The sequence below is a fragment of the Vicugna pacos genome, chromosome X (genome assembly GCF_048564905.1).
Source record: "Vicugna pacos chromosome X, VicPac4, whole genome shotgun sequence".
Taxonomy (NCBI): domain Eukaryota; kingdom Metazoa; phylum Chordata; class Mammalia; order Artiodactyla; family Camelidae; genus Vicugna; species Vicugna pacos.
Genome location: NC_133023.1, coordinates 27,337,287 through 27,357,912, shown reverse-complemented (window position 1 = coordinate 27,357,912; position 20,626 = coordinate 27,337,287). Strand labels below are relative to the sequence as shown.

The 20,626-nt window shown below is 35.0% G+C and overlaps 1 protein-coding gene across 1 annotated transcript in view; it reads right to left on the bottom strand.

Annotated features, from left to right (window-relative positions):
- LOC102526281 (melanoma-associated antigen B16-like) overlaps positions 1-20,626 on the bottom strand; it is a 159,993-nt gene that overhangs the window by 28,052 nt on the left and 111,315 nt on the right. The window contains exon 2 of the mRNA XM_072956045.1: positions 12,617-12,747. The gene's annotated coding sequence lies outside the window, so the exon portion shown is untranslated. The remainder of the gene's footprint in view (positions 1-12,616; positions 12,748-20,626) is intronic.

Sequence of the window (20,626 nt, the reverse complement as noted above, 5' to 3'; positions counted from 1 at the left end):
GGGGAGGAGAGTGTAACACAGAATTGGAGAAAGGTAGGTGTTGAGCTATGATGCAGTCCCAAAAAGTCCAACCGTCTGGGGAATTATAGAGCTGAGCTCAGCCTTCATTACCCTGAGTTGGGGCAAGCAGCTCAGGTCTTTATATCCCTCCTTTGTTAGTGACTGGAAGTTGCTTAGCTTTGGAAGGAAGCATGATTTTAGGTAAAGAGGTTTTCTTCAACTAAGGAAAACATGAGAGAAGGCTGGCAGCCAAAAGTTATCTTTCCTCAACAGCTGGGGAGATAATTCCTGGTTGGTGCCAGAGAAGATCCAACACACGTACATTTGGTGATGATTAGAGATAGGGAGATTAGGGAGAAAAAAGAAGTAAATATGATAATTGTATTGAGAAACCCTAAGGAAGGTGACATCACTTAAAGAGGGAAAAAAATCAGAAGGTTTAAAAACCCAGTTAAATGTTGAGATCAGAATTATCTTTTTTTACCAACATATTTCAGAAAAAAATAAGTTGATGTAGACATGAAAGTATGGAAACTTATTTTATAAACACAGCATTATCTCAGTGAGAAAAAGAAGCAAGAACAAAGCAAGCAAGCAAATACACCATGTGTATCGTCTATTTTTCTTAAAGTCATGACAGAAATAATGTTAATGATATGCTTTAAGACATGATGAAAGTTAAGATTCTTCCCTGAATAACCATAAAGAGAGCTCTCTGGTCTGGATAAAAGTTATCATTTAAAAAGCTCATTTTACTGTCCATTATTACAGGATTGATATGTAACAAAATGTAAAAATGTAATACTATGGCCAGTTGTTTACCTGAAGTAGTGAAAGAGGCAAGTACATTTCTATTTTTAGTCAGGAACAAGTTTGGTTTTCACAAGACTGAAGTTCAGGTGAAGATGATTGGTCCTAAGTGGGTAACTTGTACTTTAGAAACAGCAATTCTCAAATTTATTTTGACTGCAATAACATAACATGATTCATAAATATAATTTAGAGATGGCTATAAAACATGTATGTTCATAAGAAAGAGACAACTCACTCCTAATGAAATATTATGAAAATTAACTTGTACCAATTAAACACTGTATAATGTGGTATAACCTGCACATTATTTTTCTAATAATATTCTCCAGTTGCTTTTTAATAACCTATATAAAACCCGTATGTCTGAAGTGGGTCTCTCACATGTCAGTTCAAAATTTCTTATGAGGATGTCACTCCAATCAACTCAGTGCCCTCCAGCTTGTGAATATCAGGACCATAATATACTTTGAAAAGAAAATTTTAGTAACAACATGTAGATAAATTTAATGTGTTTAAATTTATAGAACTGCCTACAGGACCACTCTCCTGCGTTATCAAGTTCCAGACCATGACAGATACAATGTAGCAGCTTTTAACCTATTTCTGCCCAAGATCCCTTTGGTAGTCTTAAAAAAATATACGCTGAATACTGTTTGTATATAAACAAAAATATATAAGATAACAAAGGAAACCAATCATTTTGAAACAATACTGTTAAAAATGAAATGCATTTGTGATATAGGAGTATATATGCTCCTTAATGCACAGAGCAACAAGATATAGTAGGAGGTCTCATAATTTTCATAATCTCCAGATGAAGTGACCCAGCTATTACATGATTTAAAAATATGCAGGGTGTTTTCTGGTGACCCGGTCATAGGTACTTCTTACTTATGAGGTTGGATGCCCATATTCATACTTGAAGGAAATGACTCATTTCAGTGAGATGTTCGTGAAAACATAAATATCATTTTTTCCCTCCAATTCTTCAGCCCTTCCCAATCCCCTGAACTCTATACATGGGCACCTCTGGGGGACCTTGCTCTATTGCCCTCCGCTGTAGCCACATCTGTGATGAGTTTGCTGTTGGCAAGTCAGCCCACTGGTTCCTCTGCACAGTTCACTTCAATGAAATCCTCCCCCTGAGGGCATTCTTTTCATTTAAATGAGACCAGATGGTGAAGAAATGTGAATTCTAGAACAAAAAGTTTAGATTTTAATCCACAGAAAATTTTCAGCTTTTGAGACTTTTCTGATAGCATGTTAGTGTGATCCGAGCAGTGGTTTAGCCTTATAACTCTGTAAGTAGTGAACAAGATGGCTCGAAGTTGAGATGGGGGTTGAGCAAAGCATGAGAAGGAGTATAAACTGAGTCATCACTGTCACTGTTCTGTCTTAAGAATGAGGGATGAATTAACAGGTAACATGATGAATTACCAAGACTCGATGAATGTGGAATTTGGATAAAGAATCAAAGCTCTCTGCAGAGGATATAGCTCAAGTGGTAGAACTGAAGTTCTGGGTAAGAGACTGAGCTGGAGATCTAGGTTGGGAATTATACGGAAGATGGTATTTGGATCTGTAAGTGTGGTGAGACATCTGAGGGACAATGTGCAGAGTGAGAGAAAAGCAGAGAGGTAAAAACAAAACTACAGGGAATTCTACATGGCGAAGGAGCAGAAATGTAGTGAAAGAAGACCCCAAAACACAGGAGACAAAGTAATGGTATAGTTTCACACAAGGTAAGCAGTTATAAGATGAGTAAGTTCTGGGGTCTAATGTACAATGCGGTGACTATAGTTCATAGTACTCTAATGTGTATGTGAAAATGACTAGAGAGTAAATCTTAAAAGTTCTCACCATGAAAATAAGTAATGGTAACTACGTGAGGTGATGGATGTGTTAACTAACCTTATTGTGGTAATCATTTGGTAATATATACATATCAAATCATCATGTTGTACACCTTAATTTACAAAATGTTATATGCCAACTATATCTCAATAAAGCTGGAAAAACAGAGAAAAAATTTGCCGCACTGTCTTTCGAAGTGACTGTACCACTATGTTATCTCCACAAGGAATGGATGAGCATTCCTGTTGCTCCACAACCTTGTCAGTATTTTGGTGTTGTCAGTGTTGTGAAGCTTAGCCATTCCAGTAAGTGTGTAGTGATGTTTCATTGTTGCTGTAATAATGTACTTCTCTGATGACATGATGTGGAAAACACTTTTGTACACTTACTCTTACTTGCCATCTGTGTTTCTTTTTGGTGGGGTGTCTGTTATGGTCTTAGGTCCATGTTTCAATTCAGTTGTTTTCTTACTGCTGAGTTTTAAGAGCTCTTCTCATATTTTTGCTAAAAGTCTCTTATCTGGTGTGACTTTGGTGGCTTGTGTTATTCTCTTGACAATGACTTTCACAGAGAAGTTTTTAATTTTAATTAGGTCCAATTACCAATTATTTCTGACAAGGATCATACCTTTGGTGTTACTTAAAAATTCACTGCATTACCTAAGGTTATTTAGGTTTTCTTTGGTTATTTTCTAAGAGACTTATAGTTTTGTATTTTACATTTTGGTATGTGATCTATTTTGAGTTCATTTTTGTGAAAGGTGTAAGGTCTGTATCTAGATTCATTTGTTTTGAGTGTAAGTATCCAAATGTTCCCACACCATTTTTTGAAAAGACTATCTTTGCTCCATTGTATTATCCTTTATTCCTTCAGAGATCAGAGATCAGTTGACAATATTTAGCTGAGTCTATTTCTGGGTTCTGTACTGTTTCATTAATTTATATATTTTTCTTTTGTCTATACTATACTGTCTTAATTACTATAGTTTTATAATAAGTCTTGATGTTAGATAGTGCCTACCTTTCAACTTCATTCTTTTGCTTCAATATAGTGTTGGCTACTCTGGACTTTTGCCTCTCCATATAAATTTTAGAATCAGTTTGTTGATATCCACACAATAACTTGCTAAGGTTTGAATGGGATTGCATTCAATCTGTAGATTACTTTAGAAAGAATATGTTGTAAGAATTTAATATGTTGATCTTGGCTGGTGGCCTAAAATGATTTCCAAACATTGAACAACAAGAATATTTTTATATAGCATTTACAGTGGCAAATCTTTAGATGTCACTGAACATTACATGGACAGAGTTCAATGCAGTCACCAAGGTGCTTTAACTAGGTTTACTCCATGTTGGAAAACTAAATACTGAGAACTTACAATTAAGGTGGTTTCTAGTCCTATTTGTAAATTTTATCTCTACTTTGAGCAATCTTAATATACTAGTCTGAAATTCAATCCTATTACCCATGACCTTTGATAGTAGCAGTCAGTTAAGCTTGTGGCTCCAGAAAATAAGAGACAGTGATCAATTTTAACATCAACAAATACACTGTATTTCTGTTCAAGAGCAGCTATAAGTTCTTTTTTACTTGCTAAAAAGTGACTGTATTCATTTAGTTCTTACAAGTGTGAATTACAGCTAAGACACATTTCTAAAAATTTGCAATTCACAAGTTAGCACTCAGGGGGAAAGAGATCTATTATGACACTGGCACAAGAAAGCTTCATCCAAACAATTGCAAACAAGCTTTTATTCAGCTTTGGTAAAGGCCTGACATCAGAAAACTTCTGTTTAATGTCTAAATAAAATGTCTAATGTGAGGACAATAAAGTTGTTCTTATGTTAGGCCTACATTAAAGCAAGAAAGAAATAGTTTTTATAGTCAACATTCTGCTGCTCTCTGAAATGATACACTTTCCAGAAACATATTTATTACCAGTTGCCATCTTTAAAATGACAAATTCAGTTCAAAATCTGATTTCTAATACTGTATGTGATAAGAAGCACTACTTGCCCTGTACATTTTTAAAAAGCAATGCCAAACAAAAGTATTACCATTTAATTTTGCATTTTCATTTAACTTTGGGAAGGATATTTATTCTATCCACCACATTGTAATGGCAAAATTGCACATCTCTTACTTTCCTTTTCCTATTTAACTGCTATTGCAAAAAGAACATATTCAGAAGTCAAACAATTTGGTTTTCAAAGCTTTCTTAAAATATCCCTTTGAAAACATTTAAAAGGTAAAGCCAAGGTTACATATTTCAATTGATTTTTAGCATTATCCTTTTTCTTAAGACAATATCCTATAACCGTAATGCTTGGCCCGAGAAAAGCTTTTTTTTTTTTAAACACAAGGCATATATAATAGGCTTATTCTATTTTTACTTTTATAAAATGTATTTTAAATATTTTCCAAACTGTCAATAAATCAATAATTTCTTCTCTTTTTAGTGAGATTTCTCTCTTGAATATAAGCCACACTACTTTTTATGTCTTGAGCAAGCCATCCTTTGATTTTTGTCATTTAAATTGATGTAGAGCTATTTCAAGGTTTCCAACAATACTGTAACAACAAAGAATCACTTTACATAAAATCTAGTTTTTGTTGTTTTATGTATCATCAGAATATGCAATATTTTCTCAAAAATGTAGCTTTTTAAAAGTCAAAAGCCATCATCAAAATACAGCTGCTTTTTATAATCCCATTTTACATGAAGAATATATTCTGAATCTTCTACCTACCATTTCCTGTCTGTGGGAACTGGGCCAGGTTATTCAACCCCTCTGAATCTCAATTTCCTTATCCATGGAATGATAATATAAATACTCCCAACATCATCAGCTCTTATGCCATCAGTGGATGACAGTGCTATGAAGTCCCTAACATAGAACATGCAGAAGGAAAGAAATAAATGCTAGGTTTCCTCATTATTTTATGCCATTGAATAAACATGACTTTAACTTCCAATTATGTCATTCTCTGGTTGTATGACCTTGGGTTACTTATTAACTTCACTAAATGTCAGGCTTCTTATTTGTCAAATACAGATAATATTTAACCTTTCAGGGTGAGTATGGGAGGTAAATGAGAATAAACGAAATGCACTCATCTAGGAGGGCTCAATTATTGCTTATCACTCCTATTTAATATGCTAACTCCAATCTCCACCCCATCTCTTTTGGAAAAACAGACTATTTTCTAACATGGAAAAAATCATGTAGGGGGCATCCTTTGCATGCTCACACTGTGTTAACTGAAATTTACCTTTTAATTATTAAATAATACATACCCTAGAAAAAATCTATTTGGAAGCTGGCCTAGAAGATGCATGGTACAAATGTAAAATCCACTTACTTGTACCTCTGGAAACACTCTGTATAGTATTTGAAGCTGATGAGAAATCTGCTTATGATGATCAGTTTCATTTTTTCATGTCTTCTAATAATTAACTATTGTAAGACATGGCTCCTTTATTAAGACTAACTACTATGATTATATCTACATCTATCTATATGTACTTTTCTAATCCTAACAAACATTCACTATAGGTACTATAATTTCCACTGCTTTACAGAGGAGGAAACTGAGGCACAAAAGAGCTTAAATGAGTTACTGACATTCATACAACTTGTCAGTGGCAGAGATGAGATTTGAACCATGACAGTTTGTCTCCACAGTCTTTACCCTGCATTTCTGTGTCATACTGTCTCCCTTTAATGTGGAAAGAAAGCTAGTGGCCACAATACCACAGAAAATGATAAGGTATTATTTAATATAAACTGTTTCTTTTCTATCTTCTCCTCCTTACTATTATCTTCTTAGTTTGGCAGATAGATGCCTAAAAGCTATGGCCAGTCTGCTATAAATCCCTTTTATAAAAACTCTCTAACATGGTATAAGTATATCATGGATTTTGGACTCCGTTTTCCACCCTCTCCTAGCTTGCCTCAAAGAGAAAGCCAGGAAGCATAAAGTGAAGAGTTTCACTGAAATCAAATTTGGATTTTGCCGCATTGTTCCAATCACCCGTGTGGTAAGTCACAAAGATGTAGAAGCATAAAAAACCAATCAAGTGCCACTAGTCTTTGAAGTGTTCCTTGCAACAAACCATTTCATGCTTTTTTTAGAAAACAAGAATGGTTTGCAAAAGCAGGGCTTTGAAGAACTTCAGAGAGAGTAGAATAGGTTTGCTTGGATTCTGCCATGGTTCTATGGACTCTCCTCTTTGCTTTTACCACCTCTGCTTTCTCAGGAGGCTCTGATGTTTCAGGACAGCTCTAGCCACCTTCAAGATGGTATTATCCTCCAGGGTTTGTGAGCACTGGATCTCTTCCTCCTGTCCCCATCCCTCAAATCAAGATGTGTTCTAATTGTAACCCCAACTTCAACTCAGATGACTAGCTAGAGACAAATTTATTCATGCTAATAAATCAATGAATAACGACATCCTATACTTTCTATTTTTACATAAGATGGTCAGGCCTTATCTGCCAGGACAGCATTGGCCTCCAGACCAAGACTTCACATATGGTAGCAGGTATCCAGTCAATATTGAATGGAGTAAGAAATATATTTCAAAAGTAAAATTGTTTCGAAATATTAAAAGATGTATTCAGTAGTGCAATAACAGAAGTGCAAATAAATAACAAGAACACAATCGAGGAAGACTTACAAACTTGAAGAAAAGCTTAAATTTCACAACTGCATCTACTCTATCAGGCCGACGGAAAGACAGTACTGCAATTCCAGTGTTTACCAAGAGGTCCTCATTAAACTGGCACAAAACTGATTTGTAATTCTTGATAATGTGTTAGAGATATAGTTTTTCTTGGGAGTGTAAGGCAGGCTGTAGATGCTCCGTCGAATATAAATTAAAGTTGCTTTAGGAAGAAAGCTTTATTGGCTGATGAATTTATCCTTGACATTCTGTTTAAAGTCTTTATATCTGAATATTTAACTGCACAATATATTTAGCAATTATACTGAGAAGATAAAACTCTGTGTGTGTGTGCACGTGTGTATGTGTGTGTGCTCTGCTTTGCCAATCAAAAAAGAATTTGTGAATTATTTCAAGCGTATTTTCTGACCACAACAGTGTGAAACTAGAAATCAACCAGAGAAAGAAAAATGGGAAAAACATGAACACATAGAGACTAAAAAACATGCCACTAAAAATCCCATGGTCAACAATAAAATCAAAGAGGAAATCAGAAAATACCTCAAGACAAATGACAATCTTACAATCTTACAAAATCTATGGGATACAGCAAAAGCAGTTTTAAGAGAGAAGTTCACAGAGATGTAGATCTTCCTAAAGAAACAAGAAAAACCTCAAATAAATAACCTAACCCACACCTAAAAAATTTAAAAAATAAATAAATAAATAAAACCCAAAGTCAGCAGAAGGAAGGAAACAATAATGATCAGAGAGTAAGTAAATAAAGATCAAAAAACAATACAAAAATTCAATGAAACTGAGAGCTGTTTTGTGAAAAGATAAATAAAATTAGCAAACCTCTAGCTAGGCTCACTGAGAAGAAAGGAGAGAGGACAAAAATAAACAAAATAAGAAAGGAAAGGAGAAATAAGAACCAATACTGCAGAAATACAAAAAATCATAAGAGAATACTATGAACAGTTATATGCTGACAAATTGGACAACCTAGAAAAAATGGACACTTTTTAAAAACATACAGCCTGCCAAAACTTAGTCAAGAAGAAACAGATAATTTAAACAGACTGATCACTACAAGTGAAACAGAATCTGTAACAACAAGAACAAAAACCTTCCTGCAAAGAAAAGCTCAGGACCAGATGGCTTCAATGGGGAATTCTACCAAACAAAGAAGTACTTACACCAATCCTCCTCAAACTCTTCCAAAAGACTGAGGAGGAGAGAACACTCCAAATTCATTCTATGAAACCACCATCATCCTGATACCAAAACCAGAAAAATACACTTTTACAAAGAAAGAGGTCAGTATCTTTAATGAATATATCCAAAATTCTTAACAAAATATTAGCACACCAAATCCAACAACACGTAAAAAGGATAATATACCATGATCAAGTTGGATTCATTGGAAGGTCACGAGGATGGTACAACTTACACAAATTAATTCAATGCAATATACTACATTGACGAAACGGAAGACAAATACAAAACCATATAATCAATTCAACAGATGTAGAAAAAGCATCTGATAAAATTCAACAGCCATTCATGACAAAAGTTCTTACCAAAGTCGGTATAGAGGGAACATATTTCAACATAATAAAAGCCATTTATAACAAACCCCCTAATCAATATAATACTCAACGATGAAAAGCTGAAAGCCTTCCTGCTAAATTCCCAAACAAGACAAGGATATACACTCACATCAGTTGTACTCAATATAGTATTTATTGGAAGTCTGAGCCACAGCAATCAGACAAAAAAATTTAAAAAAGAAATAAAAGGTATCCAAATTGGAAGGGAAGATGGAAAGCTGTCACTATTTGTAGATGACATGATACTATATATAAAGAACTCTAAATACTTCACACAAAAACTATTAGAACTAACAAATGAATTCAACAGTGTAGCAGGATATGAGGTTAATATACAGAAATGTCTTGCATTTCTTTACACCAATAGTGACATCTCAGAAAGTAAAAAAAAAAAAAATCCTGTTTAAAATTATGTCAAGAAAAATAAAACACCTAGGAATAAACTAAAACAAAGAAATAAATGATCTATATGCTGAGAACTATAAAACATTTGATAAAGGAAACTGAAGATGATTCAAAGAAATAGGTAGATATTCCATGCTCTTGGATTGGAAGAATTAAATTTTTTAAATGGCCATACTACCCAAAGCCATCTACAAATTTAATGTGATCCCTATCAACATACCCATGATTTTTTTTTTATAGAACTAGAATAATCCTAAAATTTATATGGAACCACAAAATAGTCAGAATTGCCAAAGCAATCCTGAGGAAAAAGAACAAAGCTGAAGGCATAACCCTTCAAGACTTGAGACACTACTACAAAGTTATAGTAATTAAAATAGCATGGTATTGGGCACAAAAACAGCCATAAAGATCAACGAAATAGAACAGACAGCCCAGAAATAAACCCACACACCTAGTCAACTTATGACAAAGGAATAAGAATATACAATGGAGAAGAGACAGTGTCTTCAACAAGTGGTGTTGGAAAAACTGGAAAGCCACATGTAAATCAATGAAGTTAGAACACGCCCTCACACCATACACAAAAAAAAACTTAAAATGGCTTAAAGACTTAATATAAGACATAACACCATAAAACTCCTAGAAGAGAACACAGCAAAACATTTTCTGACGTAAATTGTACCAATGTTTTCTTAGATCAGCCTACCAAGGCAAAAGAAATAAAAGCAAAAATAAACAAATGGGATCTAATCAAACTTAAATATTCTTGCACAGCAAAGGAAACCACCAACAAAACAAAAAGACAACCTAATTAATGGGAGAAAATATTTGCAAATGATGAGACTGACAAGGGGTTAATATCCACAATATACAAACAGCTCATACAATTCAATATCAAAAAATACAAATAACCCAATCAAAAAATGGGCAGAAGATATAAATAGATACTTCTCCAAAGAAGACATAAAGATGGTCAATAGGTACATTAAAAGATATTCAATATCACTAATTATTAGAGAAATGTAAATCAAAACTACAATGAAGTATTACCTCACACCGGTCAGAATGGCTATCATCAAAAGGCTACGAATAATAAATGCTGGAGAGGGTGTGGAGAAAAGGGAACCCTCCTACACTGTCGGTGGGAATGTAAATTGGTTCAGCTGCTATGGAAAACAATATGGAGGTTCCTTAAAAATCAAAAAACAGAGCTACTACATGATCCAGCAATCTTACTCTTGGGTATGTATCTGAAGAAAATAAAAACACTAGTTTGAAAAGATATATTCACCCCAATGTTCTCAGCAGCATTATTTATAATAGCCAAGACATGGAAACAATCCAGGTGTCCATCAAGAGATGACTGGTTTAAGATTTGGGGTGTGTGTACACACACACACACACACACACAATGGAATATCACTCAGCCATTAAAAAAGAATGAAATATTACCATCTGCAACAAGAAGAATGGACCTAAGGAATATCATAGTAAGTAAAGCCAGAGAGAGCAAGACAAATATATCACTTATATGTGGAACATAAAAAATAATACAAATGAATTTATTTACAAAACAGAACAGACTCACAGACATAGCAAATAAACTTATGATTACCAAGGGAAAGGGGAGGGGGAGGGATAAATTAGGAGTGTAGGATTAACAGATGCACACTACTATACATAAAATAGATAAGCAACAAAGATTTACTGTATAGCACAGGGAACTATATTCAATATATTGTAATAACCTATAATAGAAAATAATCTGAAAATTTTATATATATGTATCTATGACAAAAAAGGAATTTGTATATGTTGTGACCAGGTATTTCCAGTTAAATGAAAATGTGATTTGACAGATTTTCTCACGTAAAGCACTTGTATAAGAATCTCAGATACAGGTGTTGGTTGTAAATGATTTTATTTATATATCATGCAGTTTTTAGAAATTCTTTCAAATTTAAAGCACTCCTTAAAAATGCCTTCCTAATATGTGAGAAATTAAATAGAGCCTACTGGAATTAGTTCAGCTGGAAGATTTTTCAACAATTCTGAAACTTTAAAACTGAAGGTTTTACATGGACGCTTAGGAAGTCACCACCACAGTGCACTGTGGCTCCAAACAGATGAGCACAGTTGCATTTGATACTTGTGAAACATACCTGACGAAAACATATTTGACAAATTAGTCATGATACTGGAATAATTGGTGTATTAGGACTGTCTAGAGAAACAGAACAAATAGGAAGGAAGGAAGGAAGGAAGGAAGGAAGGAAGGAAGGAAGGAAGGGAGGGAAGGAAGGGAAGGAAGGGAAGGAAGAGAGAGAGAGAGAGAGAGAAAGAGAGAGAGAAAGAAAGAGAGAAAGAGAGAGAGAGAGAGAAAGAAAGAGAGAAAGAGAGAAAGAAAGAGAGAAAGATTTATTTATTTATTTATTTATTTATTTATTTATTTATTTATTTATTTAATTTATTGTGAGGGAGTAGCCCATGCAGTTATGGAGGCTGAGAAGTCCCACTATCTGCTATCTGCAAGATGGAGACTTAGGAAAGCCGGTAATGAAATTCTAATCTAAACCCGAACACCTGAGAAGCATAGCCAATAGTGTAAGCCCCAGTTTGAGGAAGGCCAGAGAACAAGGAATCCGGACATCCAAGGGCAGGAAAGATGGGCGTTCCAGCTCAAGCAGAGAGCAAAGTCACCCTTCCCCTACCTTTCAGTTCTATTCAGGCTCTCAGTGGATTGGATGACATCCATCCACATTGGTGAAAGCAATCTCCTTTACCCAGTCTACTGATTCAAATGCTAATCTCTTCTAGAAACATCCTCACAGACACATCCAGAAACAACACTTTACCAGCTATCTGGGTATCCTTTAGTCCATTCAAATTGACATACAAAACTATCACAAGTGAAATATGTGTAGAAAATGATACTACAAACCCATTGCCACATGTAGAGGGAATCAAAAAGTACATAAGACAAGAAATATCGAAAATAAAAGCATTTCACAGATATCTCAAGCAGCTGATCAAGTTACTTTTTCAGGATGTTGTAGTGCTTGCAGCATTTATCAGCTTTCAAAATTTATAATTCATTGTGATTTCTTTTCCCATTTTCAATAGTCCTTTTGATACCTATTTAGTTTCAGTTTTATATTCTCTTCTCTTAAAGAGGTCATACAAACCATACAAGCTTCAAGCTCCACAAAACCTGGATTTTCCCGAGCACATCTGGTCACAAGTGTGAGGACGGTCTTACCTTTGTTATAACACCTGATGCAGAGTTAAGCTTCCTAAACAGATCCGCCTATTTTCCAGATACACATTGTGCTTTCCATCTGGCAGCCCGTTCATTGCCACTGCTGGGACGAGGGTGGAGGAAAGCTGAAACTAATGAGAGATGGTGTAAAGTCTCTAAGTAAGTGACTTGTGAGTAATGTAAATATAACACAGTTAATCTTACTAAAATATTGATCTAGTTTTACTTTTCCTCCTTGTCCATTTTGTAATATGTTTATAGTAGCACTGAATGACAATCTATATAGTTCAAGCTGTGTGTAAGTTATTTCTTATAGCCCATAAGGAGAATCTATTAGGTTTTCATCTCTACAGTGATGAGTAGTTTAATACAGGGGATACAATATTAGCTTTGGACCAGGCAGGTCTGGTTTAAGTCCAGGTTCTACCTCTTACTCATTTTACTCTGAGCAAGTTGTTTTATTTTTGAGCCATTGTTTTTCTTCTCTATAAAATGTGAAGTAAAAAGAGTTATCTTGAAGAATGGTTGAGAATGTTAAAAAGAGATTTTATAAATGATTCCAGTATTTGGTTCTGACCCATGATAGGCACTGATGTAATGCATTCTGGGTGCCATTATTTTCAAAGATTCTTTCCATCACGGGGAACCAATGAGTCATTTTATGATTACTCTATATCCGAAGAGCAGGGATGTCACTACTTTACAGGAAGAAGCAAAGGTTTGCTTACTGTAGGTTACCACATAATTCTTTTAACTCTGTCCTGGAAAACAGTTTTATGTTAAGCTACCAGTGAGGAAGACATTTTGACAGGATCACCTTATTAGAATAACCTGTACGATCAGAAACAACTGAAGTTGCTCCATCGTTTTAAGATTTATGGTATGTACTACTGTCATACAGGCCAGTGCTTGGTGCAACTCATACCAGCTTAGCATCAATCCACATAATTAAGATTCAATGAATTAGCTGTAGCTGAGTAACACAACACTGAGTAACACTGTACATATAAAAATATAATCGTCATGTAAATAAGTTTGTTAAATATGTGTATGTCAAATTTCTGCCATTGGCTCGATTTTCATTCCTTCTTATAAAAGACTGTCTTGCTTACACAGCCATATTTGAGATGGATGATTCTCTCTGTGTGGCTACAGATGGCTGGTCCAAGAGTGGAGACTTCACAACCAGAATCTCTCTCTGGGGAATTTGGAATAAGGACATTTTAGGCTGTATCTACAGATATCAGAACTCCCATAATGAATCAAGACTACACTTGGCAGTACAGAGGCTTAAAGCTCTATATAAACCAAAGTTAGAGGGTAGCAACTCCTAAGTATTTTCAGGGGAAGTCAGTGTTCAGGAAGGAAGCTGGGGTAGGCTTGCAGAATAAAAACAAAGGTATAGCACACTGCGAATGAAAAAGAGGGAGATGAGAAGGGAGTGAGAGCCAGAGTCAGAGTGAGTGTGAGACTATGTGTCCAATGATTTTCTAGTTTTTGTCAAATTCAGCTACACTTCCAAACAATGGGCCCTGTAAGATTCTCCTCCTACTAAAGTGCAAAATAAATTCTGTATTTATTTTAACTAGTTTGAGTGTTTTTATAACCTTGTTATGGTCAATTAGAATCCTAACAAATATATATTTCTTATCTGTACAGGGTCTGAATTAAGCTAAGCAAGGTATCTTTTAGACTTACATAAAACTGGTACTATAACATGGGAGATTTATCTATCGAATAAATTTCCTACTGCTGCTGTAACAAATTATCACCAATTTTGTTGCTTAAAAAAGCAGAAATTCATTACGTTATAACTCAGAGGTGAGAAGTCAAAATTGTTCTCATGGGGCTAAAATTAAAGTGTCAGCAGGGCTGCATTCCTTCTGGAGAATCCATTCTTTGCCTTTCCCAGTTTCAAGAGGCTGCCTGCATTCTTTGGCCTGGGCAACATCATTTAATCTCTGCTTCCATCTCTGCTCGCATCTCCTTCTCTGACTCTGACTCTGACTCTTCTGCTTCCCTCTCATAAGGAACCTTGTGATCACACTGGGCCCAGTCATTTAAGTCAGGATAACTTTCCCATCTCAGGATCCTTTACTTAATCGTATCTCAAAAGTCCCTGTGCCATGTAAAGGAACACATTCACAGATTTGGGGGATTAAGTCACAGATATCTTTGAGGGAATATTATTCTACTTGCTTATCATTCATGATAGCAGTATTTTAATGGTTTTATAATTCATCTTTTCACTCATGTTTATATGCTTAAAATTATTAAAATTATCAGTTTATGGTACGAGTAAAAACTTTATAAACACTTTATAGTGTTTATAAACTTTGCATAATTGTTGGAGGGTAATATAGTTTACAAAAAGATGTCTGACCTTTAAATATATTTAAATGATGAATCTTTATGAAATATTTGATAATTTTTCAAAGGAAAAATTATTGACTGGATGCAGCTAACACTGCAATCTTTACCATTATCATATGTCTTGAAGATACTTCTAAAATATGACATTTGTTGTCTAAAAACAATTAATATTTGATTTCCAGGTAAGTATTTATAATTCTGATCCCAAAGTGTTTCACTTTTCTGTAATACTTTGAAATGCATAATATAAATGTTGAAATTAGACAAAGAAGACATTGGTTATCTACAATTCACCTTCAATTTTTCTATAGTCACCATCCAGGCATCTCTTTTTTTTTTATGAATATATGAAATAGTATCCCTAGTTTTATGTAGATGTCCATTAATTATTTCAACTAATGACTGTATTTTTTAGTATTTTCTAAATTTTAATTCTATCTATACTTACATGATAAATTTTATAACTTTAGAATATCTGAATATTTATCATGTCTTTTTAATAGAATGTTGTGCTATTAAAATATCATAAGAAAAATATTTTCAAAAAAGAATACAAAAACAAATATATGTATATGTAGGACTGAAGCATTATGCTGTACACCAGAAATCGACACAACATTGCAAACTGACTATACTTCAATTAAAAAAAAAAAAAGTTTAGCTAATAAAAAAAGAAAGAAAGAAAAATATTCTCCATCTTCCTGCTAAAGATCCCAGTGGTATTTATTTAAAGAAATGAAGTTGTTAGCTGGGATTTTTAGCCACAGTATAACAGCAATTCTCACACCCCATTTGTTTTGAGGGGGCTATTTTGAGGGGAAAATCAAAGAGTATTTGAGAGAGATATATATTTTTTTCTTTTTCTTTTGGTATAAGAAGAGTTACTTAGCATGCCCTAGGTATTGTTCACCAAATTAAACTAGAACCATAGAAGATTATAGATCAATGAGAAATTTATTCAATCTTACTAGCATTTAAAATGGACTGCATTTATCAGCGTTCTCCAGAGAAAGAGAATGAAGACAATGTGTAATTATATATATTTACAGGAATAGATATGTAGACAGATAGATATAGACAGATATAGATATGTGTGGAATTGGCTAACTCAATTATGGAGTGAGAGAAGTCTAGACCCAGGAGGGCTGGTGGTGTAAATTACCATCTTGAAGTCTCAAGGCAGATGATGATGTCACAGCTGGAAAACAGGCATAGGGAGAGAATGCTTTCTTACTCAGCCTTTTATTCTATTCAGTCCTTCAACTGATTGGATGAGGCCCATCCACACTGGGGAGGATAATCTGCTTTGCTCAGTCTACTGATGTAAATGTTAATCTCATCCAGAAACCCCCTCACAGACACACACAGAAATAATGTTTAATATAACATCTGGGCATCTTGTGGCCTAGTTGACAGTTAACATTAACTACTATATAGACTTTTAAAATATTCTGAAGGCTGTAGAAAATGTATTCACTTGCATTTAGAATTAATTGATATTGCTTTCTTATAGTTCACAGTCTTATACGGAAAAAGGTAGGGGAAGAAAATGTAGAAGTTCAAGTATCTTTCTATGACTGAATATGATAAATACCATGAAAACAGAGGAAAGCTAGATACATATGTGATGAAAAACCCCAACTTCAATAATGGTGACCAGGGCAAGGCAGATTCTAGCAACACGGACTTGTTAAATTCTGCCTCCCACACCTAAGAGTGGAAGAATCCATCTCGGGAAAATAGGAGAATTAAAGGATAGTAGACAACTGATGAGAGAATCCTGGCCCTGCTCTGAAGAACAGAGTGAGTAAGCACTTTGTTGCAGCAAAACCCAGCAAACAGAAAGGCATTGATGGACCAGAGTGAATAACATCTCTCTATGCAATAACTCAAATTTAATTCTACTCACAAGGGCATAGCAGACACTGTGTGGTAGCAGACACTGTTACTGTCTGCACCACATATACCCTGCCCACCTCTGACCTCACCTACAGCTGCAGTGGACTGAATCTTACACGCTCCCAGGGTGCCAATTTAAGGGCACATATATAGCCTCTCTGCTTTTCTGCCTCAAGGCTTCCTCCTGCGTGCTGATAAGTCCAGTCAGGGTTTTAATGCCCTCAAGGAAAAACGTTAACCAATGGAGGATGGAGTCCACAGTGAAATGTTCCAGCCTCCTGTCCTTTGGAGGGGAAGCCAATTCCACAGGGAATTTTATATAATTCCTCATAAGGTTCACAGGGAGACTGAGCCTATCTGTCCATAGGGAAGACCAGCTCCTTATTGGTTTTCCAGTCTGACACTGCCTGCTCTCTCCTTTATCCTTCCATGGATAACATGGTCAAATATTCTATTCCTAAAAACTTGCTGCATGCTCTGCTGTCAGGGAGACCCAAATTAAGATCGACACTCAGTTTTATCCATATAGCTGTACCGTATACAAAACTGTTTTGTGCTCCTAATTGCCCCGTGAGAAAAATGAGATGCAGTGGGGATTGAGGGACAAGTTTTGGAGCTGTAGACTCTGTTTTACTGATGAAGAAAAGACTTTAGATAATCTGAGTAATTCTCCCAAAGTCACATAGCTAATAAATGGCAAAGTCTTCTTTGATGTGCTAAATAGAACCTCAGCAACACACACAAAAAGAATGAATCATTTCCCAAATGAGTTGTGCACTTTAGTTTCATGTACAATTTCAATTTTATGTGTCAGATCTTGCTAGCTTAAAACATCTCAGCTAAACCTCATTAATTTGGACTCCATTAATTTATGCTTTGTGATAACTTGAAAATGTAGGAATGAAGTCTATTTTCTCTGTAAAAATATTATCTAATCTAAGATACAAATTTTTAAAAAGACCACATCATTTCCCCAATCTCTACCTTGGGCTTACTACAGCCATCATCCTTTAATATTCTGTGACAGTCAATATAAAACAAAGAACATTAGGCACACTGACTTTTAGGATGCTTTAGTGCTCTCATGATGCCCTCCAGCATCTTGGAATCAAGCTCTGCCCCATTTCAAGTTATATTCAGAGAAGGAAATGTTTGTATATTTTTTCCAATTTTTAATTTTTATTTCATATGCACTTATATAGCACTAACTATATACCAAACACTATTCTAAATGCTTTACAAATAGTAGCTCATTTAATTCTTACAATAACCCTTTGAGGTAATACTGTTATCCTCATTTTACAGATCAGAAGACCGGGCTACAGGGAAATTAAGGGATCTGATCAGTGTCACATAGCTGGTAAATGGCTAAACCTGGATTCAAACTCAGGAAACCTGGCTCTGAAGTCAGAAGTCAGTGCTCTCAGAAACTAACAGTGTCCTGAAAATCTTCACATCATACCTCGTTCAGTCACCACAAAAACCCCTATTGCATAATATGCAGTCTTTAAGGAAGAAAAGATGAAGAGGAGAGTTTTATGCTTTTCAGGGGTGTCCTTTATTCCTAATTTCATACAAATGATTAAGTTGTTAACGTCCTAGTTGCCTCTAGATGCCTTCATGTGCCTTTTAAGACTTTTTAAGCCCATGTCACAGCCTTTTAATGAAGAAACACTGTGACCAAGAAAAGGCTTTTGTAACAACAAAGAGAATGGATGAGAACTACCAGGTTTTGGAGTGTTCTTCATTTGAAAGATGAATCACAAAGAAAGGGAAAGCCAGTAGATTCAATAATCATTTGTCCATTCAAATCATGTGTAAATATCAGATCAATTCATAGTTTATTCAAATTCTCCACCTGTATTAGGATTTGGTACAGCCAGTCAGGGAGAGAATAATTTTGCAACTGTTTCTAGAGCTGAGCCAGGATAATTATCAAATGGTGAAAGGAGTTATTTTCCAGACTCCCCTTGCCCCAGAATGCTTTTGTGTATTTTATATGTGCTAGGGAGGAACATTTTCCCTTCTTCCCTTCTAGGTTCTTTGATCTGATCTAATAATTAAATTGACATAAGACAGATTAACAGGAGAAAAACAAATTTTATGTGCCAACGGGAACCCGACAAAGACATAAGACCCCTCAGGCAATCAGGTAATTGAGGCTTATATGCCATCCTGAGCAAGGAGAAGGGCATAGGAGTCTGGAACTCCAAAAAGGAGGAAGACAATTCACAAGAAGATGAAAAGAGTAAATGTTTTTTGAACAAACATTTGCCATGTCATGTAGGTAAGTCTTTCTGATGTGAAAAGTCATCTCTAGTAACAGCTCTCTTTCTAGTACAGTCCACCTATCTAAACGCTTTTAGGCACTTAAGGGAGAGGTAAAAACCTTCTCTTGAACATGCAGGGTCTCAACTGCCTTCACTGTATAACAGTCCCCATGCCAAAGTGGCACGTTTTGGGGTGGCGTATTCTGTTTCCCTTCACACATCAGTGTTTGTATTTGCAGAAGTCCTTATCAAAATGTTTAGATTTTCTAAAGTAAATTATCCAGCAACTTTATTGTTCTATAAACAGTTTTATGATATATTCTTTTAAGGAAAAAAAAATAAGCTATCCTCCTTAAATATTCTTGCTCAATCAATGTTTTCCCAAGCCTCGACATGTCTCCACATTTAAAGAAATTTAATTGCATAAATTAAGGCCACCAGAATGCCATTTACTCTCCTAGAGCATTACTTTCCTTAATAAATGATTCCTTAGAGTTCTGAAAAAGGATTAACACACTGAACAGAACACCTAGCTTGCAAGACAGTCAGATTATTTACTCATTGGAATTTACTTAGAAGATATTACAAAAACTAAAATCCCCAAGATGGAACAGAATTATTTGAGGGTACAGTAACACTCATTTATTGATGTGACATTGATTTGATTTTCTAACCCTATGTTTTGTGATTGCTTCATTTTCTTATTAAGGTTATAACACCGTAATGTTAGAAGCTGTGACAAAGCTAATAAAGCCCAACTTCCTCATTTCACGTCTAATGAAACAAAAGCCCAGAGAGTGTAAGTAATTCTTTTTCCTTGCTTCCAATCCAGTGCTCTGTCCAATAAACTTCTCTCATTAATCATGACACGTTGTTTCTCTTCAGACATAAACTTCCTGGTGAGAGGAAATGTGTGTTTCAAAAATATATACATAAATAAAATATTCACAAATGTTAATTAATTATGCTGGTGACAGAATAAGCATCAGTAGTTTTATATCTGACTTATTAAGAAAATACTGACTGTTGATCTTAGTTTAAATACCAGATCGCAAGGAAATTTTCCAGAAGTGTCTATTTTACAATTTGATATTGATTTTGTAAATACATCTCTCCTTGGGGTAGCATTTATACTTTCATTATACTTTCCATTGTAGAATTTATTTCAATATATGTGTATGCAGAGCACAGCTGAAGGAGTTTTATAAACAATCACACATTTGTTTCTTCTGAGAGGTAGCATAAATGCAACATAAAATAAAATGAATCAGAGGTAAAAGAAGTTCTGCAAAACAAAGAAAAAAAATGTGTTCCTGGTTAAAAAGTAAAGTAACAGAAAGTGTTCACCTGTGTAGAGACAGACAATGCCATTCAAAAGGCAGGGAATCCTGACAAGTGTCAGATGGTCATAGTGTCCACCAAAGCACAGGGAGATGTTCCCCCTGCCCCCACACTCCCCAGTAAGTGG